Source organism: Papio anubis, chromosome 17, assembly GCF_008728515.1.
Source record: "Papio anubis isolate 15944 chromosome 17, Panubis1.0, whole genome shotgun sequence".
NCBI classification, from domain to species: domain Eukaryota; kingdom Metazoa; phylum Chordata; class Mammalia; order Primates; family Cercopithecidae; genus Papio; species Papio anubis.
In genome coordinates this window covers 34,650,644-34,658,173 of record NC_044992.1, presented here as the reverse complement: position 1 = coordinate 34,658,173, position 7,530 = coordinate 34,650,644, and positions in this window count along the sequence as shown.

Below are 7,530 nucleotides of genomic sequence, written 5' to 3'. Positions count from 1 at the left end.
AAAAGACAGATGTTCAAAGACAGTAAATTCATCTTGATTATTGTAAACAGTTTTCGGTGAGTAAATGGTATTACCTTCAGCCATGATGAATAAAGTGTCTAAACCAAAAATACAATGTGCCTACACCCACCCAAACAAAAGTCAGATCCCCAACTTGCCCTGTTCAGGTTCCTCTCTCCTCCTCCCACACTCCAAGTTGTATAACCTGTCACCTAACCTTTTAGGGTCTCAGCTTCCTCATCTAGAAAATGAGAACAAAATATCTACCTCACAATGGCCACCTGTGAATTTAATGAGAAATATATGTAAGATGCTTAGGACATTTTCCAGAAATAACAGATGTGAAATAAATATTTTTATTGGTGCTATCGAGCAGTTCCAGATTAACTTTGAGGCTGGGAACTCTGCACATAAGCTCTGAGTCAGTTAATTATTCCTTTTACTTTTTCCAAGTGACAGGTTTTCTCCCATCCATTTCTCCTTCAAAGAACCCTAAGGTAAACGGGCAAAGGGCTAATGACACATAACAAAGGAAGATGCCTATTAAAATCTGTTGTTCTAAACACAACTTTTAGTAAACATTAGAAAGCAACAGGATATTTCCTTCCTCATTTGGAGAGAATTTTAAAGTCCTGTGAATACACTGAGGATGTGGATTACAGACTTAGAATCCTAGGAAAAGGAAGTATCTCTGCTGCTGTTAATTACCTGTCCCCAGCTAAGACTGCTCCACAAACTAAAAACAAATCCAAAACTTTCAGTAGGGAATATCTAGTTAGAAGCTTCAAACTGACAAGTTAATGGACCAACTCCTTATGCAAAAAAAGCCAGAACTGACAATTAACAAATAGTAAAAATCAAAATTGCAATATTTACAAATACCAAAAAGTACTGGCCAGAAAGAAATAACCCTTCCATATCAGCCTCAATACAATCAGGAGAAAAAGCAACATATTTTCAAAGTGACATCTCCCCCCCTTCCCCGCTTAAATACTCCAAACTCCTCAGGGAGGAAAGCAGAAGTTATCTCCTCACTACCCAAACTGGATAACCACACTAAAGGCAAATGAAGCCATTTGCCTTTGACCCATGTGGTCAGAAGTCAGGTTTTGTTTCAATTCTACCACCTGAAGTATCACCAGGAGTTATTTGTTTTAACTGGCAAGGTGAAGAAAGGGAAACAAGAATTCTTTTTCCCTGAATACCCATTTAAATTCCTTGACAACTGGAACAAAGTCATAGAGAGCAAAGGGACAATGTAACAAATCTACCCATTTTCCTAGTAGACACTGAGTTCAACTGGTAGTCGAGGGCTTTTAATTAAAACATTCTATTGTTTCTAAGAATGTTCACACAATCCAATACTTCAAAAATGAGTCTAAAGCCATGGAAACACATTTATCACCTTCACACTTGTTGAAGGACACCTGCAAAAATCAACGCTAAACCTAGGTATTTGCATAGAAATACTAACTTCCATTTTATAACTCCCTTTTAATGACAGGGGAGAATATCCAACAAATAGCAAGTAAAATAGCATAGATCACAAGGAAAGAAACTAAGACAAGTCAAAAATACACCAAGTAAGAAATTCAATACAACTGGAAAACATACCATAGGCACCAACATTCCTCCTTTGGACACCTGTTCCTTACTGCCCTCAGATGCCCCAAGACAGGGTAATGGCTGAGCATGGAAAAAGTAGGTAATAGGTCACACAAACTTGGTGGTCCTGCACCAAACTACAAAGATTAGCTCAATTATAGCATTGTGCTAATAGTCAAAAAATAAATTCCTATACAAAGTTTATTGGGTACAGAGGTGAACCTCTTCTCATTGGCTCTAGCCTCCACCCCAAATACATCCCACCAGTTAAGAGGGATATAATGACACTAACAGCATTGTTTAGTGTCATGTGCACCTATCTACATCGCCAGAAAAAAAATACTGTTCATATGCAAAAAAAAATTACTAATTGTTAATGTCTGGCCCAATGTTCTTGTGAAGAGCAAGGCAGGGCAAAAACATGTTATCAATAGTCTATCCAAACTCCAAGAGAAACATCTCCAGTTTTTCTTCAGAGTCAATTTGATCTTCATCTGAGGGTCCCTCCATTCTTGGTAGTGAGAAGAACAGTGAATAATGAAAACAGGTGTTCAGAAACCTAGGCAGTATGCTCCCTGGGTAAGGAAGGTGAGCAGCAGTGACCTAAGACACTTACATGACCTCATGTCTAGCAAGACCAAACTTTGAGAAAGCTGCTCCCTTCTAGAAAACAATGCCAACAGATGGCAACACAAGGCTTAGATAAGATCTGGCTTAGACTCCAGAAAAGGGAATTAACTTTTTAAAGGATGTTTCTTGACTTTGAGAAGTAGAAAGTGCCTAAAGGGCCAGACACGGTGGCTCACACCTGTAATCCCAGCACTTTGGGAGTCCGAGGCGGGTGGATCACCAGGTCAGGAGATCGAGACCATCCTGGCTAACACGGTGAAATCCTGTCTCTACTAAAAATACAAAAATCAGCCAGGCATGGTGGTGGGCGTCTGTAGTCCCAGCTACTCGGGAGGCTGAGGCAGGAGAATGGCGTGAACCCAGGAGGCAGAGCTTATGGTGAGCCAAGATCGTGCCACTGCACTCCAGCAGCCTGGGTGACAAAGCGAGACTCCATCTCAAAAAAAAAAAAAAAAAGTGCCTGAAGTTCTACATTCAGTCATCTGGTCCCAGCATAAAAGCAGGTGAAGGGACCTGCTGAGCTGGTTGTTAAAAGCTCTACACATGGACAACAGCTGTACTCAGCATTTACTCTTTAAGCTGTGAATAACACACCAAGCTTACCTGCTGCTGTCCACAAATACTACTTGAAGCACTTCACCCTTGGTTGCCTGAGTAGTGGCAGAAAGCTCTCTGCTAGGCCTGAGGGAAGACCAGAATTCCTAGAGGACAGGACAGATTTTGACTTGATGAACAATTATTAAGGTACACAGGGAAGAATCTAGATTTTTTCCTTTGAAGTACCTTTGGTCTCTAACAAAGCACACAAGGCTCTATTCAACTAGCTGACAGAAGTTAATTAGCCCTCTACCCCCAGGGCCTGACCCTGCCCTCTGCTAGCTTTTTGTTTTACTGACCTTACATAAGTTCCACCTCCTCAGCTTCACCTCCCTCCTCCAGCTGTTTCCTCTTATTTCTCCAGCTTCCTCTTTCTTCCCACCACTCCTTTCACTTTCTCTCTTTTCATTCAGAAATGAATGCTCAGAGAGCAGATGGCAAGTAGTCAACCCAAGCCAGTGAAAACACTTCCTGAGCACCTGGTACAAAGACCAGAAACACACAGTGGGTGTTGGAATACAGAATACATATTATCTCTGTCCTTTAGCAGTTCATACTTTAAAGGAGAAAGTCATCATATACTCATTCCTCACATATGAAAGGATATTTTCAGGCCAATTTATAATATGGGACAAAAAAATCCCTTAGTGATACTTCTTGGGGACGAGAGGATTGTTTGCATCAGAACTGGTAACTTTTACTCCTACAGTAATTTTTCCATGGCCTCCTACATAGCACATCTAGTGAAGCTGATTCTGAAGCCTGAGGAAGCCCCATGTATGTTCTATACACTGTAGCTGAGGCGTTACTCTAATCAGTTAAGAAAAGCACATGAAAAGCCCAAGTTGGTACTACGTGTGATTAGTCTTCTCCCCAGAGAACTAAGAAAATTCAGGTAGGCCGGGCACGGTGGCTCAAGCCTGTAATCCCAGCACTTTGGGAGGCCGAGATGGGCGGATCACGAGGTCAGGAGATCGAGACCATCCTGGCGAACATAGTGAAACCCCGTCTCTACTAAGAAATACAAAAAATAGCCGGGCGAGATGGCGGGCGCCTGTAGTCCCAGCTACTCGGGAGGCTGAGGCCGGAGAATGGCGTGAACCCGGGAGGCGGAGCTTGCAGTGAGCTGAGATCCGGCCACTGCACTCCAGCCTGGGCTACAGAGCGAGACTCCGTCTCAAAAAAAAAAAAAAAAAAAAAAAAAAAAATTCAGGTAAACTTGACTATTAGAGGGTAGGTTTGGAGTTTGTTCCAGTGATCTCCTTAAAAATGACTTAGGAGTTTGAGAGAAAACTCCTGTGGGAAACAGGGAGGAGAAAGGGATGGGGCACAAATACACATCTCAAATCAGTAGGTTACTCTTTAGCTGTTTCTCCCAATGGCTTGAAGAGCCCTGGTAAACACCCAGTCCTCGATATATCAAACGGACAGCACTCAGAGACAGCTCAGATACAGCCCCACATTAAAGCTGTGGTGAGAATTCCAACCTAGAAAGATGTAGTGACGATTTCCAAAGGCCAGCCAGGACACCCCAGGGACTAACTTCCCAGTTCATAATTAATCATCTTGAATACAAAACAAAGACCTCTCTAATGTGAACTCTCCTTAGAAAAATGGCTCGTGTGTAGAATTATCCCAGAACTATTATGGAAGCATTAGTATTTCAGTAAAATAATTACTGAGCACCTACTAAATGCCAGGAGCTGTACTGTCACTGGGGATACTTCTAAGAATATTCTCTAGTGAAGAAACCAAGACTTGCAAAGAAATAATTATAAAACAGTTACAGACATTTGTACAAAGTGTTTAAGGAGCACTGGCAAAGGAAATTTTTAAAGGACTATTTGCTCATTTGTTTTCACGTGATAGTTTTGACACTGTAGATTACCAACTAGGGTTGCTGAATACAAAAACTGATACCTAAGAGGTTGTATGCATATGCTAAGTGTAATGCAAACATTTTTATTGGAAACTGGAAGTTACCACACATTGGCTTTTAAAACTCATCTTCCTAGAGTGGGTCATTTTTGTGGATCTGTTACTAATACAAATTTAAGTGTATACTCAGCTATCAACACAAATGCAGATGTTTTAAACATTTACCCTTTCACAGGTTCTTTTCTATGATTTTTTTTGTGGGGCTGCTGTATAGTTATTGAGTGGCTACCAGGCCCTGGCCACTGTGTGACCAGCTGTACTCCTGTGGGCCAGCCTCAATGGTAGAGGTCAAAAGAGGGCAAGGGCTTCTCTGAGAGAGCTGGCTATGCACTGCACACTGGAAAGCCAAGGAGCTAGGCATCCCACTTTCTTGCTGCCAGGCTCTGGACCATGGCCACTGTGACTAGATGTAGTCCTACTCTAGAACAACCCTCAGTACACAGGTTAAGAACGTGGATCAAAGACAGCACCATGGGACACCCTGCTGGCATCTGGTAGATATTACAGGTGTTTTTCACTTGGGTCAGACTTTTCTCCCCAAGGCCTCCCAACTGGAAAAAGCAGGCTGGCTTTAAAAAACAACCTGGTAGTAAAACAAACAAGAATTTCTCATCACAAAACCTAGATTCAAGTTCTGGGCCTGCCACTTTAACATCTCTGAGCCTATTTCCTCAAACTGCAAAATGAGACTAAATACTACATGAGGATTAATATGAGCCACAGTATCAGGACTGGGAACAATGGCTCACACCTGTAATCCCAGCACTTTTAGGAAGTCAAGGTGGGAGGACTGCTTGAGCCAGGAGTTCAAAAACAGTCTGAGAAACAGAGCAAGACCCTATCTCTACAAAAAATATATAAAAGGTAGCAAGGGCATAAACCCAAATTTGAGGTTACTATTCTAGGAATATGCGTGATCTGACTGAAGAACAGTGTCTCAGATTTAAGCTACGTGGCACACCAGCCTAAGATTTCAATAATATATTTATTGACAAACATTTATTAAGGTATAGGTACTAGCATTCTGGACATCTTAGAAGAAATGTCAAAAAGTTAAAAACATAGCCTCTGGGGGGCCAGGCGCGGTGGCTTATGCCTCTAATCCCAGCACGTTGAAGGCCGAGGCGGGCAGATCACGAGGTCAGGAGTTTGAGACCAGCCTGGCCAACACAGTGAAACCCTGTCTCTACTAAAAATACAAAAAATTAGCGGGTAACTGTAATCCCAGCTACTTGGGAGGCTGAGGCAGGAGAATCGCTTGAACCCAGGAGGTGGAGGTTGCAGTGAGCCGAGATTGCGCCACTGCACTCCAGCCCAGGTGACAGTGCGAGACGCCATCTAGAAAACAAACAAACAAAAAACAAAACAAAAAAACAAACACAGCCTTTGCTCCCGGTTTACTATGTAGCTGAGGGAAACAAAACATACATGTTGAACTAGAGAACAGCTTAAAGTCAACATGTGCATGCATGTGTAGCACACTTTTTAAAACATGCTGAAGCAAAGCAAAGCAGAAACAATGCAATTAGTTCAAGAATGCCTCAGTCATTAGGTGTGATCATGAAGGACTGAGATTTTTAATGGCAAAAGGAACAGGGCTGCTTATGGGATTTAGGGTGTGGGGTGTTAAAATGTATGAATGCTGGGTCTCTTGGTTTTGAGAGCATTGTTTAAGCTAGCTGATCCTATAAACCTGAAGACCAGGGTCAGGGTCCTGAAGTAATGCTTAAGACTCCCAACCCAAGGAATAATATACATACACACTAGTCTCTTCACAATACATCATTGTGTATTAATCTCTTTACGTATAGTTACCAACAACAACAAAAAAGAACCAAAATGATTCTATCCCAAAGAGAAATATGCAGAAATTCTCATTGAGGCAGTACCACTAAATTCAGAGGCAACTTAAAGCTGCTTCTGTAAGAAGCTTAAAAGAGAATGACTGAAAAAGGATACCTAGGAGGCAACTACTTAGTCTTCTAGGGGACAATGTCATCAGTTCTTGGTGATCTGTACTGAAAGTGTGCATAGCTTACAACAAAACCACTTACTTTGGTCTTACAATTGGTCTTACTTTGCAAGACCAATTCTGGGAGCAACATTTACTTATCCATTATACTTGGACTTAGGCTAGCATTTAAATTAATTCAAAATTTCTGGCTTCACATCTGAGGAGTTATTAGTATTAAAATACCTTCTCCAATAATCCACCCAGTTAACGAACAGCTTGTGAAACAGACTTCTACAGTGCTTTGCTTTTAGGGAGTATTAAGTTCTTTCCATCTCGCCAATCAATATTAAACTGTCAGCATTGCATTTAGCTTATTGGGAAATATAAATATATTCAAGTTCCTTGGTCTGTAGAGTTAAAAAAATATATATATTTACCAAACCAACCAGGGTAGGGGAAGATGTAATTGAGAACAGGATAAATTGGAAAGGTAGAATATAACCCATTGTTAACTCATATTATGGGAGTGACAAGTTTTAAGAAGAAACTGGAGTCACTGAAACCAGCTCTAACACTTCAGAAATATGAATTTGGGTGCAGACAAAAATGCTGATATGGCAGTTAGAGATGGGAAGACAAATTCAAACAGCATCTTGAAGAACTCTATTTGGCAAGTAAACAAATCTCTAGGTTAGTCTAAATCATAGATGCAGTGACACCCTGAAGACACAGAACTTGACTATCATCTTGCTACAAATTTACTGTTTTTAGAGTACAAAGGAGCCATTTGAGTTTTCTTTGGAATG